Below are 21,524 nucleotides of genomic sequence, written 5' to 3' on the forward strand. Positions count from 1 at the left end.
GCTACTGGGGACGCTGAGGCAGGAGGATTGCTTGAGCCTGGGAGGCAAGGCTACAGTGAACCATGATTGTGCCACCGCACTCCAGCTTGGGTGACAGAGTGAGGCCCTGTCTCAAAAACAAATAAATAAACAAAAAACCATATCTAACAAACGCCACCCCAGAAGCTGACTGCACACTCTTGGACTCCACCTCAGAACTTTAGAATCAAAATCTGTTGGTAGAGATGAAACTATTTTTTTTTTTTAAAGCTTTCAGAAGATACTGATACTAAGGCTTATTTCTTTTTAGTCTTTTCTTTCAAGGCAGTTTCCTCTATTTTAATAACAAGGAAGAATGCAAGGTATTACTCCTTTTAGCACACATTACTCAACCTACTTTGACCACTTGTATGGGATAAAGGTATCAGACCAGAAGGTGAGGGTAAGGGACTGATAAGCAAACAGAAAAGTAGAACGAAATTTGGAATCTCTGAGATACTACCCATTTGAGTTGAGTTCTGCATTCATAAAATATTAGAGGCAGGAGAGGAATTTAGTCCAACTCCTACGTTTTCCAGTTGGGGATCTAGGAAGTTCATCAGGTTTTAACTAGAGGCATGTGGCCTAACCCTTCCAACCCCATTCCTACCCTTCTAGCCCAAGTGCCTAGAAATGCAGATAATGCTGGTGGGTTGCTTATTCCAGGGCCTGGTCTCCAGTTATGCCAGAGTTGACTTATTCAATTTTTTATGCTGTCTGTGTACAAAAGGACCCAGGACCAGGCACTCTGCTTTTAGTTCTAGAGGGCTATTTATTGGGAGTGGGGTGCTGCCTCATAATGCTGGTCACGTAATGTGTAAGTTTAGATAATAAGGAGCCTCCAAACTCCATTAATAAGTCCTTTCTTCCTTCTCTAAGCACCCTCTCTTTTCATTGCTGAGTGCCCCATACCCCTAAATTCTTCCTGAAGCGCCCAGTGCATCTAACTGTGGGACCCAGAGACTTGCCTTCTAAGGACAACAGTTCATCCTCTAAACTAATAATAACAATTCTTCACACATATATTTTAGTTTGCAAAGAACTTTCATACGTGTTTCTAATTTTGAGCTTCATATCAGTCAACACTAAATTAGAATAGGTATCAGACTCCATTTTCAGATTGGCAAACTACAGATATTAAATCATTTGCCCGAGGTAACATGACTGGGAAGTTCAAAATTTGGCCTTACACCTGTCCCGTGACTCAAAGACAGACAAAGACAAGCCAGAACAAGCCTCTTTTGATCAGACCTTGTCACATTTTGTTCTGTCCCCATTCCTTTTCAAAACAGACCTATCATGTGTTCACTTCCTTCTTAATAAGCCATCATATCAGATGATAATAACTATTCCTTAAGGTTTTTTTGCTTTGTTTTGTTTTGTTTTTTTGAGATAACATTTCGCTCTTGTCGCCCAGGCTGGAGTGCAGGGGTGCGATCTTGGCTCACTGCAACCTCTATCTCCCGAGTTCAAACGATTCTACCTCAGCCTCCTGAGTAGCTGGGATTACGGGCGCCTGCCACCACACCCAGCTAATTTTTTGTATTTTCAGTAGAGATGGTTTTCGCCATGTTGGCCATGCTAGTCTTGAACTCCTGACCTCAGGTGATCTGCCCACCTCAGCCTCCCAAACTGTTGGGTTTACAGGCATGAGCCACCACCCCCAGCCTCCTTAAGAATTTATAATAATTGATAATGGTAATATTGTATTTTTTCTGGGATGTTTGCATTGTAACTAAAGATTTTTTGTGTCACAGGCTAAAGGGCATTTATCTGGGGACGTCCTAAATCACTCCTTTTTTTTTTTGAGATGGAGTTTCACTCTTGTTACCCAGGCTGGAGTGCAGTGGCACGATCTCGGCTCACTACAACCTCTGCTTGTCAGGTTCAAGCAACTCTCCTGCCTCAGCCTCCCAAGTAGCTAGGATTATAGGCGTGTGCCACCATGCCTGGCTAATTTTGTATTTTTAGTAGAGATGGGGTTTCACCATGTTGATCAGGCTGGCTGGTCTTGAACTCCTGACCTTGGGTGATCTGCCCACCTTAGCCTCCCAAAGTGCTGGGATTACAGGCCTGAGCGACCGCACCTAGCCAGTCACTCCTTGTAGGTAGTCATCTGGGGATTAAACCAGTCCTCATCCCATTTTTCAAGTGTTTAGGATCAAATTGCCCCCTGCCTTAGAAGCAAAAAGTGGACACACTGATGTGTTAGGAATGTAAAATGTTTTAGAAGAATATGCAAAGCAGGAGAATATTAATGTTGTTTTCATTTGACTATTCATATTCAACCAGTGAGGAACTCCTCTTAACAAGAATCTTATAAGACAGGTCTGGTGTTGACAAAATCTCTCACTTTTTTTTTTTTTTTTTAACTAAGAATATCCTTATTTCTCCTTCATGTTTGAAGGCTGTTTTTGCTGAATATAATATTCTAGATTGGAAGTTTTTTTCCTTCAGCACTTTGTCACCCCAGTCTCTCGTGGCCTGTAAAGTTTCTGCTGAGAAGTCTGCTACCAGCCATATTGGAGCTCCTTTATGATGTTACTAATATGTCCTTCTTTTCTCTTGCTGCTTTTAGGATCCTTTTTTAGCATTGACCTTTGAGAGTTTGATTATTATGTGCCTTGAGGTAGTCTTATTAAGGCTGAGTTGGCTTGGTGTTTTATGACCTTCTTATACCTGAATATTCATATCTTTCTCTAGTTTTAGAAAGTTCTCTGTTACTATTTCTTTCAATAAACTTTTTACATTGATCTCTCCCTCTACATTCTTTTAAAGACCGGTAACTTCAACTTGCCCTTCTGAGGCTATTTTCTAGTTCTTGTAGGCATGCTGTCTTTTTTATTCTTTTTTTCCTTTTACTCCTCGGACTGGGTATTTCCTTTTTTATTTTTTATTTATTTATTTATTTTTTGAGATGGAGTTTCACTCTTGTCGCCCAGGTTGGAGTGCAGTGGCATGATCTCGGCTCACTGCAACCTCCCCCTCCTGGCTTCAAGCAGTTCTCCTGCCTCAGCCTCCTGGGTAGCTGGGAGTACAGGCGCCCGCCACCACGCCTGGCTAATTTTTTGTATTATTTAGTACAGACTGGGTTTCACCGTGTTAGTCAGGATGGTCTCCATCTCCTGACCTTGTGATCTGCCCGTCTCGGCCTCCCAAAGTGCTGGGATTACAGGCCTGAGCCACTGAACCCGGCCGGAACGCAGACAATTTTTAGGGCAGTGAAACTATTCTATATGATACTATAATGGTGGATACATGTCATTATACATTTTTCCAAAACTATAGATGTAGAACAATCACCAAGAGGGAACTCTAAAGCAAACTAGAGATTTGGGGTGATAATGATATGTCAGTGAAGGTTAATCAGTTGTAACAGGTGGACCATTCTGGTGGGGGATGTTGATAGTGGAGGTGAGGGAACTATGCATGTCTTGTGGGGCACAGGGAGTATATGGGAAATCTCTGTACCTTCTGCTCAATTTTGCTATGAACCTAAAACTGCTTTAAAATATAAGACGTAAGAAAAAAATAAGTAAACCACCCAGATAGCTCAGTTGGTAGAGCATTGGACTTAATCTGAGGGTCCGGGGTTCATGTCCCTGTTCCTTAATTTTTTAAAAAATCTTTTAAATTAAATTAAACACAAAAAAGAAAAGTAAACTTATTGGATGGAAAATCAAGAGTAGGTCTGGCTTAACATTTGATTGATCCAATGGCTACATGATGACACCAGGAACCTCTTCTTTCTGTCTTCTCTGTCATTAATAACATCATAAGGTGGCTGTCAGCTAATTGTGGCCTCATCCTTTTTTGCTCATATTAAGTAGGAGGGAGAAGATTCAGATTTCTAAGAAAGGTCTAAGTCACATATTTTCTCCTGTCATGGAATGTTGAAATTGGTTAAACCAAATGGAGATTGCCACCATTGCCCCTGGGATCAGGGTGGAGTTAGCATTCTCTGGAACCCACAGCTGCAGGGGGAGGGGCAATAAAATCAGGAATTCTCCTAAAAGAGAGAAGTGTAATGTATGCTGAGCAGGTACCTGACAATATGAGTGTGGCAGAGGAACTTCTCATGACGGTACTGATGGCTTTTTGAAATCCAGGGCAAGAAAGGACACTTTTAAAATTTAGAGAAATAGGCTGGGCTCAGTGGCTCACGCCTGTAATCCCAGCACCTTGGGAAGCTGAAGCGGACGGATCACTTGAGGTCAGGAGTTCGAGACCAGCCTGGCCAACATGGTGAAACCCCATCTCTATTAAAAATACAAAAATTAGCCAGCGTGGTGATGTGCACCTGTAATCCCAGCTACTCGAGAGGCTGAGGCAGGAGAATCGCTTGAACCCAGGAAGCAGAGGTTGCAGTGAGCCAAGATCACACCATTGCACTCCAGCTTGGGTGACAAGAACGAAACTCCATCTCAAAACAAAAACAAAAACAAATTAGAGAAATAAAATATGGGTCTAATAAGAGTTATGATTATTAATGGGGCAAGTTAAGGAATTTGGAAGTTGGAGATTGACTTTAACAAGACTGTGGTGTATTTAAATTTGAACACAGAATTTGACATAAAATATATGTTGGAAAACAAGAAAATAATTAAGGACATTAGCAGTATTTTGCTGCTAGATAATTCTCCCCCAGTTTATCTTCAATCCTCAAAATCAAGTGGGAATGGGAGGTCCCGTGGAAACAAGTCAGGGGAGATAAGGTAAATCCACTGGTGTTCCTAGCAGAAATTTTACTGATAATCAGAATGGTAATAAGTATTGAAATAAAGCAAAAACAAATGGATGGGCCAGGTGTGGAGGCTCATTCCTGTAATCCTAACACTTTGGGAGGCCAAGGCGGGCAGATCACTTGAGGCCAGGAGTTCAAGACCAGCCTGCCCAATGTGGCAAAACCCCGTCTCTACTAAAAATGCAAAAAGTAGCTGGGTGTGGTGGCCCACGCCTGTAGTCCCAGCAATGTCCCGGGAGGCTAAGGCAAGAAGATTGCTTGAACCCAGGAGGCAGAGGTGGCAGTGAACCAAGATGGTGTCACTACACTCCAGCTAGGGTGACAGAGCAAGATTCTGTCTCAAAAAAAAAAAAAGTGGATGTTGCCAAAAGGGGAGCGGGGGGAGCAAGAAGTCTGTGTCAAAATAGATCCTATTTTTGACAAATCTCCAAACAAGTGTGCAAATACTCCTGTCAGTAGGCTCAATCAACAGGCTATCTTGACACCCTGAAGCTAATGCAGAGAAAAAATGCCCAAGAATGACTGGCAGCTGATCTATTTGTTTTTTTTACACCAGGCAGAGAATCATCTAATTTTTCTATATTAGGGAGGAAATTGAGTAAACTCAATATGCTTGATAATATCACCATAAAACTGAGACAAAAATAGAAAGAAATAATTGAACACTCGTAAACGTCAGTATGGAACTGAAAAATAAAATGTTTTGCCAGGCATGGTGGCTCACACTTGTAATCCCAGCACTTTGGGAGACCCAGGTGGGAAGACTGCTTGAGGCTAGAAGTTTGAAACCAGCCTGGGCAACAGAGCAAGATTCCAGCTCTACAAAAAATTAGGCAGATGTGGTAGTGCATACCTGCAGTCTCAGCTATTCAGGGAGGCTGGGATGGGAAGATGGCTTGAGCCCAGAAGTTTGAGGCTGCAGTTGAGCTATGATCACACCAATACACTGCAGCTCTGGGCATCAGAGCAAGACCTTCCCTAAAACCATTTTTTTTTTTTTTTTTTTTTTTTTTGAGACAGCATCTCACTGTGTCACCCAGGTTGGAGTGCAGTGGTGCAGCTTGGGTCACTGCAACCTCCACCTCCTGGGATGAAGCAATTCTCGTTTCTCAGCCTCTCAAGTAGCTGGGACTACAGGTGCCTGCCACCACGCCCAGCTAATTTTTTGTATTTTTAGTACACCTGATCCGCCTGCCTCGGCCTCCCAAAGTGCTGGGATTACAGGCATGAACCACTGAGCCTGATCTCTAAAAAAAATTTTTTTTTTTTCCTTTTTGAGATAGAGTTTCACTCTTGTTGCCTAGGCTGGAGTGCAATGGCGCGATCTCAGCTCACCGCAACCTCTGCCTCCCGGGTTCAAGTGATTCTCCTGCCTCAGCCTTCCTGACTAGCTGGGATTACAGGCATGCGCCACCACGCCCAGCTAATTTTGTATGTTTAGTAGAGACAGGGTTTCTCCATGTTGGCCAGGCTGGTCTCGAACTCCCGACCTCAGGTGATCCAACTGCCTCGGCCTCCCAAAGTGCTGGGATTACAGGCGTGAGCCACTGCATCCAGCCTAAAAAAATTATTTTAAGTAAAAATAAAAAATAAATGTTTTCCATGAGAAAAGAAGAAACACACTGGTTTGGCAGTTTAAATGTTCTTTTTTTTTTTTTTTTTTTTTTGAGACAGGTCTCATTGTGTCACCCAGGCTAGAATGCAGTTGTGCCCTCTCGGCTCACTGCAACCTCCGCCTCCCAGGTTCAAGCAATTCTCCTGCGTCAGCCTCCCAAGTAGCTGGGTTACAGGTGCCTGCCACCACGCCTGGCTAATTTTTGTATTTTTAGTAGAGACGAGGTTTCACCATGTTGGCCAGGCTGGTCTGGAACTCCTGACCTCAGGTGATCCACCCGCCTTGGCCTCCCAAAGTGCTGGGGTTACAGGCATGAGCCACCACGCCCAGCCGGTTTACATGTTCTTACAACTCCAATAAGTTGATTCATTTTTCCCACTACATTTGTTTATTTATTTATTTATTTATTTATTTAGAGACAAGGTCCTGCTTTATCCAGTCTGGTCTGAATTCCTGGCCTCAAGAGATCCTCCTGCCCTGGCCTCCCAAAGTGTTGGGATTACAGGTGTGCTCACCTGGTCTGGTCCCCATTTTACTACATAGCTCCCAATTGATGGTTACTTTAAAGTTTGGTCTTCCACAAATATGATTTTTTTTTTAAGACAGAGTCTCACTCTGTTGCCCAGGCTGGAGTGCAGTGGCACAATTTCAGCTCACTGCAACCTCTGCCTCCTGGGTTCAAGCAATTCTCCCGCCTCAGCCTCTCAAGTAGCTAGGATTACAGACACCTGTCATCACACCCGCCTAATTTTTGTATTTTTAGTAGAGGCAGGGTTTCACCACGTTGGCCAGGCTGGTTTCGAACTCCTGACCTCAAGTGATCCACCTCTCTCGGCCTCCCAAACATTATAATAAAAATAATCTTTTTACTATAGATAAAAAGACTTTGGGCTGGGTGCAGTGGCTCACACCTATAATCCCAGTACTTTGGGACTCAGAGGCAGGCAGATGAGTCCAGGTCAGGAGTTTCAGCCCAGCCTGGCCAACATGGTGAGGTCAGGAGTTTCAGACCAGGAGTCTGAGGTCTTGAGGTCAGGAGTTTCAGACCAGCCTGGCCAACATGGTGAAATCCCATCTCTACTAAAAATAAAAAAATTAGCCAGGTGTGGTGGTGGGCGCCTGTGATCCCAGCTGCCAAGACCGCTGCCTGCTCTGGGACTGGAGTAGACATCAGCCTCTGCAGGCTTGTCGAAGAAGGGAGAAAAAGAACAGCAAGAAGCAATTGAACACATTGATGAAGTATAAAATGAAATAGACTTAATGAACAAGCCAGTGAGGAGATTTTGAAAGTAGAACAGAAATATAACAAACTCCGCCAACCATTTTTTCAAAAGAGGTCAGAATTGATCGCCAAAATCCCAGATTTTTGGGTAACAACATTTGTCAACCATCCACAAGTGTCTGCAGTGCTTGGGGAGGAAGACGAAAAGGCACTGCATTATTTGACCAGAGTTGAAGTGACAGAATTTGAATATATTAAATCAGGTTACAGAATATATTTTTATTTGGATGAAAATCCTTACTTTGAAAATAAAGTTGTCTCCAAAGAATTTCATCGGAATGAGAGTGGTGGTCCATCTTCAAAGTCCACCGAAATCAAATGGAAATCTGGAAAGGATTTGACGAAACGTTCAAGTCAAACGCAGAATAAAGCCAGCAGGAAGAGGCAGCATGAGGAACCAGAGAGCTTCTTTACCTGGTTTACTGACCATTCTGATGCAGGTGCTGATGAGTTAGGAGAGGTCTTCAAAGATGATATTTGGCCAAACCCATTACAGTACTACTTGGTTCCTGATATGGATGATGAAGAAGGAGAAGAAGATGATGATGATGAAGAGGAGGAAGGATTAGAAGATATTGATGAGGAAGGGGATGAGGATGAAGGTGAAGAAGATGAAGATGAGGATGAAGGGGAGGAAGGAGAGGAGGATGAAGGAGAAGATGACTAATAGAACACTGATGGATTCCAACCTTCCTTTTTAAAAATATTCTCCAGTCCCTGGGAGCAAGTTGCAGTCTTTTTTTTTTTTTTCTTTTTTTTTTTTACCTCTTGTGCTCAGTCGCCCTGTTCTTGAGGTCTCTTTTCTGTACTCCATGGTTCTCAACTTATTTGGGGGGGAAATACCTTGAGCAGAATACAATGGGAAAAGAGTCTCTACCCCTTTCTGTTCGAAGTTCATTTTTATCCCTTCCTGTCTGAACAAAAACTGTATGGAATCAACACCACCGAGCTCTGTGGGAAGAAAGAAACCCCTGCTGCCTTCGCTCTGCTGGAAGCTGGAGGGTGCTAGGCCCTGTGTGGTGGTGCATAGAATGCGAGCTTTTTTCCTCCTTTCTCTGTATGTTGGGCTCAGAGAGGACACTGTGTCTCTCTGTGAATGTGGACAGTTAGCATTTACCAACATGTATGTGTCTACTTTCTCTTGTTTAAAAGAAGAAAGAAAAAGGTAAAAAAATGGGGTTATAGAAGGTCAGCAAAGGGTGGGTTTGAGATATTTGGGTGGGTTAAGTGGGCATTTTGACAATATGGCTTCTCCTTTGGCATGTTTAATTGTGATATTTGACAGACATCCTTGCAGTTTAAGATGATACTTTTAAAATAAATTCTCTCCTAATGATGACTTGAGCGCTGCCACTCAATGGGAGAATCAGCAGAACCTGCAGGATCTTATTTGGAATTGACATTCTCTATTGTAATTTTGTTCCCGTTTATTTTTAAATTTTTTGTTTCACTGGAAAGATTATGCTCAGTTTTAAAAGTTAAAAGTGTACAAGTTGCTTTGTTACAATAAAACTAAATATGTACACATAGGGGGAAAAAAGTTGTTTGTCAGAGGCTGGGCATGGTGGCTCACACCTGTAATCCCAGCACTTTAGGAAGCTGAGGTGGGATCACTTGAGCCCAGGAGTTCAAGACTAGCCTGTGTAACATAGGGAGACCCCATATCTACAAAAAATACACACACACACACACACACACACACACACATTAGGTGGGCATGGTGGTACATCCGTGGTCCCAGTTCCTTGGGAGGCTGAGGTGAGAGGATCGCCTGAGCCCAGGAGTTCAAGGATGCAGTAAACCGTGATTTCACCACTCCACTCCAGCCTGGGCAACAGTGAGAGCCTGTCGAAAAAAACAAAAACAAAAATAAAATGCCAGCCAGCACAGTGGCTCACGCCTGTAATCCCAGCACTTCGGGAAGTCAAGGCAGAGGATCATGAGGTCAGGAGATAGAGAGCATCCTGGCTAACACGGTGAAACACTGTCTCTATTAAAAATACAAAAAATTAGCCGGGCATGGTGGCGGGTGCCTGTAGTCCCAGCCACTCGGGAGGCTGAGGCAGGAGAATGGCATGAACCCAGGAGGCAGAGGTTGCAGTGACCTGAGATCGTGCCACTGCACTCCAGCCTGGGGAACAGAGGGGAGACTCTATCTAAAAAAAAAAAAAAAAAAAAAAGTTGTTTGTCAGGAATTCTCATTGGTTTACAGATATAACATCATTTAGTTATTGGCTATATACTGTTTAACTCTAGGGTATATGGCATTTCTTTATTTTCTTGAGAAGGAGTCTCACTCTGTCACCCAGGCTGAAATGCAGTGGTGCGATCTCAGCTCACTGCAACTTCAGCCTCCCAGGTTCAAGCAATTCTCATGCCTCAGCCTCCCAAGTAGCTGGGACTACAGGCATGCACCACTACGCCCGGCTAATTTTTTTTTCTTTTTGTCTTCAAGATGGAGTCTTGCTCCGTCACCCAGGCTGGTGTGCAGTGGTGCAGTGTTGGTGTGGTCTTGGCTCACTGCAACCTCTGCCTTCTGGGTTCAAGCTATTCTCCTGCCTCAGCCTCCCAAATGACTGGGATTACAGGTGCACGCCACCACACCCTGCTAATTTTTGTTTGTTTGTTTGTTTTTTATTTTTTTATTTTATTTTATTTTATTATTATTATTATTTTTGAGACGGAGTCTCGCTCTGTCACCCAGGCTGGAGTGCAGTGGCCGGATCTCAGCTCACTGCAAGCTCCGCCTCCCGGGTTTACGCCATTCTTCTGCCTCAGCCTCCCGAGTAGCTGGGACTACAGGCGCCCGCCACCACGCCCGGCTATGTTTGTTTTTTAGATGGAGTTTCACTCTGTTGCCCAGGCTGGAGTGCAGTGGTGTGATCTTGGCTCACTGCAACCTCCACCTCCCGGGTTCAAGCCATTCTACTGCCTCAGCCTCCCAAGTAGCTGGGACTACAGGCGAGGGCCACCACATCTGGCTAATTTTTGTATTTTTAGTAGACACCGGGTTTCATCACATTGGCCAGGCTGTTCTCAAACTCCTGACCTTGTGATCCACCCGCCTCAGCTTCTCAAAGTGCTGGGATTACAGGCGTGAGCCACCGCGCCTGACCTTTTTTTTTTTGTATTTTTAATAGAGATGGGGTATTACCGTGTTGGCCAGGCTGGTCTCAAACTCCTGACCTCATGATCCGAACTCCTGACCTTCAGCCTCCCAAAGTGCTGGGATTACAGGCATGAGCCACCGCACCCAGCTTAATTTTTGTATTTTTAGTAGAGATGCCAAACTGGTCTCGAACTCCTGACCTTGTGATCTGCCCACCTCAGCCTCCCAAAGTGCAGGATTACAGGTGTGAGCCACCATGCCCGGCCTGGGTATATGGCATTTCATGCCTCCTTGGCATTGCTTAATCTAGAGCCCACATTGCAACTGGTTTCAAGAGATAATTAATTCAACTAGGAGTGAGATGTGACAGCTATCATATTTTAAGTGCTTCTCTGGGCCTCATAATTTAAAGGGGCTTGCATTTCTCAGATAAAAAGGCTTTTTTTCCCCCCTTGCTCATGACTATAGTTAATAGTGTATTGTATACTTGAAATTTCCTAAGACAGTAGATCTTAAGTGTTGCTATGGTCTAAATGCTGGTGTCCCCTACCCAGCCTAAATTCAAATGTTAGAACCCATCAAAGGACAAAATTGCAATTAATTTAGTTAAAAATCTCAATTGAAAAAAAAATTTCCTGTAATCCCAGCACTTTGGGAGGCCGAGACGGGCGGATCACGAGGTCAGGAGATCGAGACCATCCTGGCTAATACGGTGAAACCCCGTCTCTACTAAAAATACAAAAACTAGCCGGGCGAGGTGGCGGGCGCCTGTAGTCCCAGCTACTTGGGAGGCTGAGGCAGGAGAATGGCGGAAACCCAGGAGGCGGAGCTTGCAGTGAGCTGAGATCTGGCCACTGCACTCCAGTCCGGGCGACAGAGCGAGACTCCGCCTCAAAAAAAAAAAAAAAAAAAAAAGAAAAAAAAATTTCTTAATTGGCTTTATTGCGATTCTAAGATCAGGCAATACTTCATTCCATAAAATAGAGTAAGTTTCAGATGAGCTGAGCAGCAGTTGGCTTTTATAGACAGAGAAGAGCTGAAGAGAACAGAAGCAAAGAACAAAGAGCTTCCTGGTCATTTCAAAACTTTTTCTTGTAAGGTGGGCATCAAGGAGACAGAACAACAGAAAAGTAACTGATTAGTTACTTCAGGCTAATTTTGTTTTACTTTTTCATTATTGTTATTTTTTATTTTTAATAGAGATAGGGTCTCACTGTATAGCTCAGGCTGGTCTGGAACTCCTGGGCTCAACAATCGGCCTCCCAAAGTGCTAGGATTACAGGTGTGAGCCACCACACAGGACAAGCCCTTTTTTTTTTTTTTTCTTTTTTGAGCTGGAGTCTCATTCTGTTGCCCAGGCTGGAGTGCAGCGGCACTATCTCAGTTCACTGCAACCACTGCTTCTCTGGTTCAAGCGGTTCTCCTGCTACTGTCTCCTGAGTAGCTAAGATTACAGGACCCTACCACCATGGCTGGCTATTTTTTTTTTTTATTTTTCATAGAAACAGGGTTTCACCATATTGGGCAGGCTGGTCTCCAACTCCTGGTCTCCAGTGATCCGCCTGCCTTGGGCTCCCAAAGTGCCGGTATTACATGCGTGAGCCACCATGCCCAGCTGGCTAATTCTTTTGTGTAAGGATTAAAGCAGTGGGGAACCTCATTGTCATGACAGTTGAAGATCAAAACTGGCATGTTTGGGAAATGGGCTGTTATTTCTCTCCTGATTTCTCAGAAGGCCAGGTAACACTTCAGTTTAGGTTGGGTGAAACTTTAGCATGGGTGATGCCATTTTGGTTTTTAGTCTTGTCTGTTGGGGCCTAGTGCTAGAGCCTAGTCCAAAACAATGGCCTTAGTGGGGCGTGGTGGCGCATGCCTGTAATCCCAGCTACTAGGGAGGCTGAGGCACAAGAATTGCTTGAACCTGGGAGGCGGAGGCTGCAGTGTGCCAAGATTGCGCTGCTGCACTCCAGCCTGGGGGACAGAGCAAGACTCTATCTCAAAAAAAAAAAAAAAAAAGAAAAAAAAAAGAGCAAAACAATGGTCTCCTATACTTTTCTTTTTTCATTCCCTTCCCTGTGTATCCTCCACAAGAATAATTTTTATTTAACAAACCTAATACACAATGTGATAGTACTGTTTTCTTTCTTTCTTTTTTTTTTTTGAGGTCTAGTCCCACTAGTTGCCCAGGTTGGAGTGCAGTGGCGCGATCCTGGCTCACTGGACATCGGCCTCCTGGGTTCCAAGTGATTCTCCTGCCTCAGCCTCCCCTGAAGCTGGGATTACAGGTGAGCACTACCAAGCCCGGCTAATTATTTTTTGGATTTTTAGTAGACAGGGTCTCACCATATTGCCCAGGCTGGTCTTGAACTCCTGAGCCCAGGTAATCCTCCCACCTCAGCCTCCCAAAGTGCTGGGATGACAGGTGTGAGCCACCATGCCTAACCTCAATGTGATAGGTGGGGACTTGGCACCTGGGGGAGAATAAGGGGAGGCACAGGACCCCAGAAACTGTCCTGAGCAGGAGGCTTGTGTCCTTGGGGACGGGACACCAGCCCTGGTGCTGACCTGTCCTTGCCCTGACCTGGGCCTGTCCTGCTGGGCCAGGCAGGGGCTGTGGCAAATGAGCCAGATAAGGTGGCCAGGCCATGAGCCAGGAACAGTGGGAGTCAGGAATGCCGGAAAGTGTGTGCCTGGGTGGGGAAACCCTGGATAGGGCCCATGGGGGATGGAAGGGAGCTGGTGGGGGCGCTACCCACAGAGACAGGCCTGGGTGGCCCTCAAGAGATGTGGGGGTCAGGGCCCCAGACTCATGGCATAAGACAGGCATGGGGTGTTGGGGGTCTGGGTGAGGGTGTTGACAAACTGCCAGGCTGGAGCAGGTGGTGTCTGGAGGGCCCAAGGTGTTATGGGATCAGGAAGTGGGGGACACTGGAGTGTTTATGGGGTGCTAGAACAGTTGTGGGATGCACTGGTCTAAGTTGGGGGTGACAGTGGTTGGGACGTGGGAAGGTTGATTTGTGTAGACACAGGGGATTGTAGGAATGGGGGCTAGGAGGGTCTCAAAAATGGGGCCCAAGCTCAGGAGCAGGCAAATGAGGATGAGGGAGGGGATGCTGAAGGTTAGAGTAAAGGCTCTGCCTCCTCTGAGCTTGGAGCCTGGGAAAGGGGCCAGGGTGGGTTTATGATGGTACAGGCAGTGCTGGGGGCTCCCAACATGCCCTGGGCAAGGAAGAGGCTGCAGAATGCCCACTGTGCCATTACAGAGCAATTACACTGAGACAGCAGTGTTTGCAGCACAGAAAGAGCTTCATGATCACAGGGCACCTAGCAAGGTGGTGGGAGGAGACCCTCAAATCCATCTCCTTGAAGAATTCTGGGCTGGGGTTGTTACCAGTGGAAAGCGTCTGAGTTACTGGTGGTGAATCTGTACAGGTCTGTAGCAACTTCAGTTCTGGCCTCCTCAGAAGAAAGAATTTGACTGAGGGACATAAGGCAGAAAAAGAGATGGAGCTGAGTTTCAGAGCAGAGTGGAAGTTTATTTAAAAAGTCTTTAGAACATGAAAGAAAGGAAAGTTCACTTGGAAGAGACCTGACTGGGCACCTGAAGGTCAAGAGCCCCGTTTAACTATGATCCTAGGACTTTATAGGCTTGCCTCTTTCTCATGATTCTTCTCTTAGGGTGGGCTGCCCTCATGCTCTGTGCCCTCCTTACCCTTGGGAAGAGAGCATGCACAGTGTATTTACGAAGTTGTATGCATGCCCATCTGAGGCTTTCTTCCCTTTTCCAGTGGAGTGTCCTGGAAAGGTCATACCTTGCCATTTTGCCTTTTTTTTTTTTTGATGGAGATTTGCTGTTGTTGCCTGGGCTGGATTACAATGGCGTGATCTCAGTTCACTGCAACCTCTACCTCCCGGGTTCAAGTGATTCTCCTGCCTCAGCCTCCTGAGTAGCAGGGAATACAGGTGCGTGCCACCACATCCAGCTAATTTTTGTATTTTTAGTAGAAACGGGGTTTCACCATGTTGGTCAAGCTGTTCTCGAACTCCTGACCTCAGGTGACCCACCCACCTCAGTCTCCCAAAGTGCTGGGATTACAGACGTGAGCCGCCGCGCCCGGCCTGCCATTTTGTCTCTTAATGCACATGCCCAGGAAGTTACTTCTCCCTGGTGCCTGTATTCAATTAACACTTTAATGTTAACAGCTGTGGATCATCAGGAACTTGTCTCACTCTGGCGCTCTGGCATGGACTGCAAATTTTCATTTTTAGAGAGGCAATGTGATAACTGTCGAACCATCACCTGACATTCCTAGTGGGTGAGGGAGAAAAGCCCTCTCTTTCCCTGCTCATGTCTATCTAACTACCTGTAGCAGGGTTTTTAAAGGGATCATGGAGGGTGAAGGGCTAGAAAATTGGGGTCATTGATTGGATGGGGTAAAGGGGATTAAGTTTTCGGGAGGTGGAAACTGCATTCTTTTTTTTTTTTTTTTGAGACGGAGTCTCACTCTGTCACCCATGCTGGAGTGAAATGGCATGATGTCAGCTCACTGTAACTGCTGCCTCCCGGGTTCAAGTGATTCTCCTGCCTCAGCCTCTCAACCTCCAAGTAGCTGGGACTACAGGCACATGCCACCACACTCTGCTAATTTTTGTATTTTTAGTAGAGACGGGGTTTCACTATGTTGGCCAGGCTGGTTTCGAACTCCTGACCTTGTGACCCGCCGGCCTCAGCCTCCCAAAGCACTGGGATTATAGGTGTGAGCCACCGCGCCCGGCCAAAACTGGATTCTTTAGTGAGTTCCTGTGGGGTCCTTCTGACAAGCTGGCATCAGCAGTTTCGTTGGTGGCTGATGCGACACCTCGGTTCTTATATTCTTGATTTAAAAGAATTTAAACGAGACACACGGCAAAAGAAGTGCAGCATAGAGTAATTTATTACAAAGGAAAAATTATATGTTGAAAGTTACGTGCAGAATGGACAGTATACCATGAGAGAGAGAGAGGATTCAAGGCAGGCTGCTCATAAGGCTGAGCCAGCAGACACTGGCAGTAGGGAGACTCCCTATATGAGAGTCTTACATGATTATCCATAAGGTGGTGGGAAGAGGTGTTGCTAGTAGGCATGTTCTGGGTGGTCTTCTGGGTGCACATGCGCAGTAGCTGTACATGCTTGTTCATATGGCACATGTCTCACTAGCATATTACATCTCCACGTAGGGCTGTCTTCTACTATTATAATGAGCAAAATAGCCGTTTGAGGACACGTAACATCAAAATGCTCATGCTGTCTATGGGGGAAATTCCCTACTGAAGATAGCTTTGCTTGAATGAGCTCAATTACAATGCGAATGCTGAGGCTCACTGTGTTGACTGTACAGGTGCCATGGTCGCTGCATCCCGAGAACACGGTCACTTCCTTAACTACCTATCCTGCCTCAGTTTCACTGGTGCGCAGGACCTGAAAGAATATCTCGAATGGAAAAGTTAACGTTTTATAATGTTCAAGCTGTTATCTATAGAGCAGTGAAGGGGAACTATGACCTTGTGACAGGGTCTATGTGACTCTGGAGCAACAGGCAGCAAACAACTCTGAGCAAGTGGGTCAGAGCAGCTGACCTCATGACCAATGCTGTGTGTGCTACAAGCTGGGCTGATTTCCATGTTGCCCCCTCCCTTCTTCCTGCGTAATTTTATAAAGTTGATAGGGAAGGTTTCAGTGGGATCTTGGCCAGTCTCATAAAGGAGGCTGTTCTGAGGGGCTGGGAAGGAGGCCTCATGAGAGGAGGAAGGGCTCCCAGGGAAGGGCTTGGGCCAGGGTGCCTGATGCTGGGGTGGAGTGGAGGGCAATATTAGCTTCAGCATGTGCAAAGAAGAAGGCTTAGGGATTCTGAGTGGTTGGGGTGGTACTGTGGGAGGGGGGGTCACCTGCAGAGAAGGGGCAACAGGAGGTGGGAGGCCCTGGTAAAGATTCAATTCCCCAAGTGGCCCAGATGCTCTCAAAATGGCTTGCCTCAGGCACTGTCCACCAGCAAAAAAATCTCAGCACTCTCTTGCTATTTAATCAGATAAAACCCCAGGATCTGAAGCCTCAGGTTCAGATCCTGCCTTGCCATTGGCTTGCAGGATCTATGATCTTGGCAAATAGCTTTGCCCCCTGCTTCAATTTCTTTTTCTGTAGAATGTGACAGGAATGTTCTCTACTTCCTGGTGGTGTTTAAAATATTAAATCATAATTAGCCCTAATAGCTAATACATTGAAGCCTGATGCCCAGGGCGTGATGCATGATTGTTAATTCCTCCCAACAAGATGCGATTGTTGTTATACCCATTGTATAGATGAGGAAATTGAGGCCTCGGACCCCTGAGATACACACACACACACATCACGAGGCATTTGGGAAGTGACTGTCATGATGGTGGGACCCTCATTAATGGGATTGGTGCCCTTATACAACAGGTTGAAGAGAACTGCCTTGCTCTTTCCACTAGGTAGGACACAAGATGGTGCCATCTATGAGGGACAGGCCCTCACCGGACACCAGATCTGCTGGTGGCTTGATCTTGGATTTCCTGGCCTCCAAAATTGTGAGCAATACATTTGTTGTTTGTAAATTACCCAGTCTTAAGACATTTTGTTACAGCAGTTGAACAGACTAAGACAAGTGTCCTCACTACTGGAAAAAAAAAAAAAAAGGAGAGAGAGAAAGATGTGAGGTGATGGATAGGTTAATTACCTGGATTGCAGGAATCCTTTCACAGTGTGTTAATATACACATATCAAAACATCACATTGCGTTGGCACAGTGGTTCCCGCCTATAATCCCAGCACTTTGAGAGGCCAACGTGGGAGTGTAACTAAGCAGGTTAGCAGCTTAGCCTCAAACCTTAAGACTTTTTTTTCCTTTCCCCCTTTCTCCTCCCACAACGAGTCTCAAGATATAACTCTGAGACCAGCTGCATGCATGTTTCCTTTCATCTTGAAATACAGCCTCTGAATGTGCTGAACCTCCACGCCCTTTCTTTTCCCATTCTGTGCTTTCATGCCTCATGCACATGTATTTACCTAGATGCTTGTTAAGTACACACCATTAACCTGGTCATACATGTCCTTCAGCTTCAGGGGCTGGATCTGGATAGGGACCAGACACCTCTAGCCACAATGATGGCACTGGCTCCTTCACCAGATGAAACAATATTCAAGACAAGCCACTGGAGCAGGTCACGCCACCCGACAACTCCTAGTTCTGCTGCCTCTTCTGCACTCCAAACTCTCTCTTCAAAAACTCCTGGATTCCCTTCACAAATTGAAGAGTGGAAATATTTGCAAATAATTACACTCACTCCTCCCCTTGCTAGCATGGATAATAAAACTCACTCTCTTTATCACACCTTACTCTTATTATATTGGCTTCTTTTTACAAGTGGCAAGCAGTTGGACCCTTTTACTGATTACAGGAGGATCACTTGAGGCCAGGAGTTTGAGACCAGCCTAGGCGACATAATAAGACCCTGTTTCTGCAAAAAATTAAAAATTAGCTGGGCATGGTGGCAAGTGCCTATAGTCTCAGCTACTCAGGAGGCTGAAGTGGGAGGATGGGTTGAGCCCTCAGGGGTTTGAGGCTGCAATAAGCTATGATAGTGCCACTGCACTCCAGCCTGGCCAGAGCCTGACTCTTAAAACAAAAACAACCCTCACCCCCACCCATCACTTTGTACACTTTATTTTATGAGATAGGGTCTCGCTCTGTTGTCCAGGCTAGAATGCAGTAACAATCTTGGCTCATTGCAACCTCCACTTCCCAGGTTCAAGTGATTCACCCACCTCAGCCTCCCAAGTAGCTGGGACTACAGGTGCACACCACCACGCCTGGCAAATTTTTGTATTTTTTGGCAGAGATGGAGTTTTACTATGTTGGCCAGGCTGCTCTCGAACTCCTGACTTCAAGTGATCCACCCACCTCAGCCTCCCAAAGTGATGGAATTACAGGCCTGAGCTACTGTGCCTGGTCCACGTTGTACACTTGAAATATGCTTTTAAAAACCATGCCCATTGGACTTGGGTATTGGTTACATGGTGGTTCCCTTTAAAATTATTCATGATGGTCAGGTGCAGTGGTGCATGCCTGTAATCCCAGCACTTTGGGAGAGGCCAAGGTGGGAAGATTGCCTAAGCCCAGGAGTTTAAGACCAGCAGGGGCAACATAGGGAGACACCATCTCTCTTTTTTTTTTGAGATGGAGTTTCGCCCTTTCACCCAGGCTGGAGTGCGGTGGCATGATCTCGGCTCACCACAACCTCCGCCTTCCGGTTTCAAGTCATTCACCCACCACAGCGTCTCGAGTAGCTAGGACTGCAGGCGCCCGGGACCACGCCCGGCTAATGTTTGTATTTTTAGTAGAGATGGGGTTTCACCATGTTGGCCAGGCTGGTCTCAAACTCCCGACCTCATGATCCGCTCGCCTGGGCCTCTCAAAGGGCTGGGACTACAGGCGTGAGCCACTGCACCCGGCCTTTTTTTTTTTTGAGACAGAGTTTCCTTCTTGTTGCCTAGTCTAGAGTGCAATGGCGTGATCTGGGCTCACTGCAACCTCTGCCTCCTGGGTTCAAGAGATTCTCCTGTCTCAGCCTCCCAAGTAGCTGGGATTACAGGCACATGCCACCACACCTGGCTAATTTTTATTTTATTTTATTTTTATTTATTTTTTTTTTGAGACGGAGTCTTGCTCTGTCACCCAGGCTGGAGTGCAGTGGCGCGATCTCGGCTCACTGCAAGCTCCACCTCCTGGGTTCACGCCATTCTCCTGCCTCAGCCTCCCGAGTAGCTGGGACTACAGGCACCCGCCACCTCGCCTGGCTAGTTTTTTGTATTTTTTAGTAGAGACAGGGTTTCACCGTGTTAGCCAGGATGGTCTCGATCTCCTGACCTCGTAATCCACCCGTCTTGGCCTCCCAAAGGGCTGGGATTACAGGCTTGAGCCACCGCGCCTGGCCTATTTTATTTTATTTTATTGAGACAGAGTATGGCTCTGTTGCCCAGGCTGGAGTGCAGTGACATGTCTCGGCTCACTGCAAGCTCCGCCTCCCAGGTTCATGCATTTCTCTTATCTTAGTCTCCCAAGTAGCTGGGACTACAGGAGGCTGCCACCGTGCCCAGCTAATTTTTTGTATTTTTAGTAGAGATGGGGTTTCATCATGTTGGTCAGGTTGGTCTCCAACTCTTGACCTCAGGTGATCTGCCCGCCTTGGCCTCCCAAAGCGCCGGGATTACAGGCATAAGCCACCGCACCCGGCCTCTATTTTAAAATAAATAAATGAATCATTATGGAGCATGTGAGTTTAATGAACTTTTCTGTATATTTTACAAAGTTCACAGTGTGCATGGGTTGAAAATGAAAAGAAAGATGCCTGTCAAATAACTAATAAAGACTAACTAGGCTGGGCCCGGTTGCTCATGCCTGTAATCCAAGCAGTATGGTAGGCCAAGATGGGCGGATTGCTTGAGCCCAGAAGTTTGAGACCAGCCTGGGCAACATGGTGAAACCCTGTCTCTGCCAAAATACAAAAATGAGCTGGGCATGGTGGCATGTGTCTGCAGTCCCAGCTACTCAGGGGGCTGAGGTGGGAAGATCAGTTGAGCCTTAGAGATTGAGACTGTAGTGAGCTGAGATCATGTCACTGCCACTGCACTCTAGCCTAGGTGACAGAGTTAGATCTTGTCTCAAAAAAAAAAAAAAAAAAGACGAAATGTCAAGAGGCTGATAGGTAATCTGACCCCTGTGGTGCTTTTTAAAATTTTTCATGTTATTAAAACATTTTTTTGCCAGGCACGGTGGGTCACACCTATAATCCCGGCACTTTGGGAGGCCAAGCCGGGTGGATCACCTGAGGTCAGGAGTTCAAGACCAGCCTGACCAACATGGCAAAACCTCATCTCTACTAAAAATACAAAATTTAGATGGGTGTGGTGGTGGGTGCCTGTAATCTCAACTACTTGGGAGGCTGAGGCAGGAGAATCACTAGAATCTAGGTGGTGGAGGTTGCAGTGAGCCAAGATTAAGCCATTGTACTCCAGCCTGAGTGAGACTGTGTCTCAAAAAAAAATTGTTTTTATAAGATGGTGTCCCACTATGTTACCCAGGCTGGTCTTGAACTCCTGTGCTCAAGCAATCCTACTGCCTCAGCCTCCCATGTAGCTGGGATTACAGGCATGTGCTTCTACACCCACCAACTCATCTGTGGTGCTTCTGAATCTAATATTCACCAGCCCAGATATCTAAGAATGGGCAATAGGGTCCCTAAGGTCTCAAAAGGGCTTCAGCAGACTCAAGTTTGGGATCCAGCATCTACTAATAAACTACTGCACTTTTCTAAGAGAGTCATATATTATATAATCGACCTGAAATTTTGTGTTGTGGCCTGGCATCTTGGGGTGGGACTTGGCCAGGCCAGCTATGGGAACTGTCCCAGATTGCATCATCTCTAAGAGTTCTCAGAGCCTCGGGTCATGGTACTCTAAATGGGGCTCCGTGCCCAGCACTGGCATTCTTGTGGAAGTTTGGACAGACATGGCACCAGCTGCATTCCTGGGTTGCAGAGTAACACAGGAGGTAGCTTCATCTCAGGATATCAGCTCTCTACTGTAGATCTGGTTATATTCTACTGCTACAAAACCATGAATTCCTTCAGAAAAAAAGGTGCCGGAAGCTGGCAGCGGTGGCTCACACCTGTAATTTCAGCACTTTGGGAGGCTGACGCA

General features: G+C 45.9%; 1 long non-coding RNA gene and 1 pseudogene across 3 annotated transcripts; both read left to right on the top strand.

Annotated features, from left to right (window-relative positions):
- Nucleotides 1-334: 334 nt before the first annotated feature.
- On the top strand, nt 335-8,619 carry LOC117071008 (annotated as a pseudogene). Its single transcript, XR_004432141.1, has 2 exons — nt 335-415; nt 7,545-8,619. The product of XR_004432141.1 is annotated as a protein SET-like (transcript).
- Nucleotides 8,620-12,996: 4,377 nt separating this feature from the next.
- LOC117069377 lies at nt 12,997-18,156 on the top strand. 2 transcript variants are annotated; one of them, XR_004431522.1, is made up of 3 exons: nt 12,997-13,053; nt 17,258-17,353; nt 17,883-18,156. It is a non-coding gene; the product is annotated as an uncharacterized LOC117069377 (long non-coding RNA). The 2 variants fall into 2 exon arrangements; XR_004431521.1 differs by lacking the exon at nt 12,997-13,053 and having other exon boundaries at nt 16,025-17,353.
- Nucleotides 18,157-21,524: the final 3,368 nt, after the last annotated feature.

Source organism: Trachypithecus francoisi, unplaced genomic scaffold, assembly GCF_009764315.1.
Source record: "Trachypithecus francoisi isolate TF-2019V2 unplaced genomic scaffold, Tfra_2.0 Lachesis_group3, whole genome shotgun sequence".
NCBI lineage: Eukaryota > Metazoa > Chordata > Mammalia > Primates > Cercopithecidae > Trachypithecus > Trachypithecus francoisi.